The following is a 3,225-nucleotide window of genomic DNA, read 5'->3' as shown; positions in this document are numbered from 1 at the left end:
ATACAAGGCTCAGAGAAATCCCAAAGCAAACAATACCCTCTTTGTTTTCTTGTTTATAGACAGGGTCTCGCTATATCGCTAACATGACGCTGGATTCAAACACCTGGGCTCAAGGGATCCTCCTGCCACAGCCTCCTGAGTGGCTGGGACTGCAGGCACGGGCTACTGTCATGTGGTCATGCCTAGCAACAACCCTCTTCTTAGCATTTCCCAAACTCGTTTGATGATAGATTCATACCCCTTGCTTGTGTTTGTTTTTTACAGCCTTATGGAAATATAATTCACATATTATACAAGTCATTCATTTAAAGTGTACAGTTTGGCCAGGCATGGTGGCTCACACCTGTAAGCCCAGCACTTTGAGAGGCCAAGGCAGAAGAATCACTTGTGACCGGGAGTTCAAGACTAGCCTGGGCAAAATAATGAGATGCTGTCTCTACAAAAAAAAAAAAAAAAAAAAAGTATGTAGTTGTATTTTAAGCTCTGAGGCCCCTGTGCCGGACGTGCCGGTTTGTTCCACAGGTAAACACGTGCCCATGGTGATTTGTCGCACCCATCAACCCATCACCTAAGTATTAAGCCCAGCATGCATTAGTTACCTTTCCTGATGCTCTCCCTCCCCTCACCCTCTCCCCTGTCAAGCCCCAGTATGCGTTGTCTCCCTTCTTGTGTCCGTGTGTTCTCATTGTTCAGCTCCCACTTATGAGTGAGAACATGCAGTGTTTGGTTTCCTGTTCCAGTGTTAGTTTGCTGAGAATAATGGCTTCCAGCTCCATCCATGTACCTGCAAAGGACATGATCTCATTCCTTTTCATGGCTGCATAATATTCCATAGTGTATATGTACCACATTTTCTTTATCCATTCTGTCATTGATGGGCATTTGGGTTGATTCTATGTCTTTGCTATTGTGAATAGTGCTGCAGTGAACATACGTGTGCATGTATCTTTATAATGGAATGATTAGTATTCCTTTGGGTATATACCCAGTAATGGGATTAGTGGGCCAAATGATATTTCTGGTTGTAGGTCTTCGAGGAATCGCCCCACTGTCTTCCACAATGGTTGAACTAATTTACGTTCCCACCCACAGTGTAAAAGTTTGTATCTCTCTGTGGCCTCACCAGCATCTGTTGTTTCTGACGTCTTAATAATTGCCATTCTGCCTAGCATGAGATAGTATCTCACCGTGGTTTTGTTTTGCATTTCTCTAACGATCAGTGGTGTCGGGCTTTTTTGTTTGCTGGCCGCATAAATGACTTCTTTTGAGAAGTGTCTGTTCGTGTCCTTTGTCCATTTTTTAATGAGGTCGTTTGTTTTTTTCCTGTAAATTTGTTTAAGTTCTTTGTAGACTCTGGATATTAGACCTCTCTCTGATGGATAGGTCGCAAAAATTTTCTCCCATTTTGTAGGTTGTCCGTTCAGTCTGAAGATAGTTTCTTTTGCTGTGCAAAAGCTCTTAAGTTCAATTAGATCTCATTTGCCGTTTTTTGCTTTTGTTGCAATTGCTTTTGATGTTTTTGTCATGAAATCTTCACCCATGTCTGTGTCCTAAATGGCACTGTCTAGATTTTCTCCTAGGGTTTTTTTTTTTTTTTTTTTTTTTTGAGTCTATAAGTTTATTGAGTAAAAACAAAATCAATGTCAGACACATTATATTTGATTGGGTTCAAATTTGGCTGGTGTCCAAATGCAACAGAGAAGAACAGAGGGGAGGAGGGGACACGGTGTTGCTGGCAAGGGGACACTGAATGAAAACAGTTTTCTTTTCATTTTAAAAGCTGGCATCACACAGTCGGTGCAAGTCAATTAACCAAGGCAGGGGACTCAGCGTTTCACGAGCAGGGGGAAAACCAAAGTAAGCAGAGAACCTTCCATAGAGGAGAGGGCCAGAACACTGAGAGGAAAAGCTGCAGCAGAGGCTGGCTGGAGAACAGTGGTCCGATCTGCTGGGTCACTTGGGGAACACGGTGACCACTTCCTAGCCCTCGGGTGGTGTGACTCGCTCCCAGGCATGCTTCTCAGGGTAGATTTGATCCTCTACAAGAAATGGCCCTTTTGTTTCAGCTCAGTGCCACAGTCAGTGCATAAGTAACACTCGGGGTAGCAGTGACAGCCGCGCAGCTTCACAAACACACGACAATCCCAGCGCCACATCTGTCACACGTAGGCAACTTCTGAGCATTTCCAATCGACGCAGCCACTTTAGTGACAGGAGCTTTAACTCTTCCGAATCCTGAGGCTTGTTGGGATCCCCTTTTTATTCAGATTCCAGGATTTCCTGCAAAACCAAGAAAGGCGTGGACTGTTTCAGGGGCTCATTCAACTGCTGTTTCTCCTGAAGCATCTTGCAAACTTCAGATTCTTTGTCGATGACAAGGCCGCTTCGAGGCTGAGCATGGTCTAAGGGTCTGCTGTTCGCCTCCACCTCGCTGGCAGCAACAGTCTGACTCCAGGGCCTTGTTGAAGTTGGAGATACTTTCGGAAGAACAGAGGCCAGCTGGGTTGTTGTACTGGTTTGTGATGACCCTGGCGGTAGTGTTGGAGGCGGGCGAGGCAGTAAAGGGCATAACACTTCGGTTGTGGGCACTTCCTATGTGCGGGACCTCCGGGGTTCAGAGGCTACATTCATCTTGCATGGATGCACTTCCCGTCCCCCGTCACCAGAGGAGACCAGACTTTATGTTTGGATCTGGCTAAGTGAGAGTCATGTAGTCTGTGCAGCCTTTGATTCTGTTCTGAGCTTCCAAGCGCATCATATTGCTTGCATTTTCCGAATCAATGGCTGTGATTACATCTCCGATACATAAATTAGCTAGAGCCACCTTGCTTCCAGGAGTGACACAGGAAATGGTGAGAGGCCGTTCGAAGGCCTTGCCACCCACGGGTGGAAGCCCCATGGGCCCAGGCCCTAGAGGACAATCTGCTGGGTGGTCATGGCGCGGCTGTGGCTGGCGATGACCCTAGGGGACAGATGGGTAGGGCATGGCATGGTGTGCAGAACTCCCCTGGCAGCTGTCGGAAAAAGAAGCCCCTCTAGGGTTTTTATAGTTTTGGGTTTTACATTTAAATCTTTAACCCAAGTGGTCGGGCGAAGTGGCTCATGCCTGTAATCTCAGCACTTTGGGAAGCTGAGGTGGGTGAATCACCTGAGGTCAGGAGTTTGAGGCCAGCCTGGCCAATGTGGTGAAACCCCGTCTCTACTAAAAATACAAAAATTAACTGG

General features: G+C 46.4%; 1 pseudogene; it reads right to left on the bottom strand.

Moving 5' to 3' along the window:
• Window positions 1–1,953: 1,953 nt before the first annotated feature.
• LOC101050563 (PDZ and LIM domain protein 1 pseudogene) lies at window positions 1,954–2,937 on the bottom strand (annotated as a pseudogene).
• Window positions 2,938–3,225: the final 288 nt, after the last annotated feature.

Source organism: Saimiri boliviensis, chromosome 17 (assembly GCF_048565385.1).
Source record: "Saimiri boliviensis isolate mSaiBol1 chromosome 17, mSaiBol1.pri, whole genome shotgun sequence".
Classification (NCBI taxonomy): Eukaryota; Metazoa; Chordata; class Mammalia; order Primates; family Cebidae; genus Saimiri; species Saimiri boliviensis.
The sequence above is the reverse complement of the archived record's forward strand: the minus strand, read 5'-3'. Positions and strand labels throughout refer to the sequence as shown.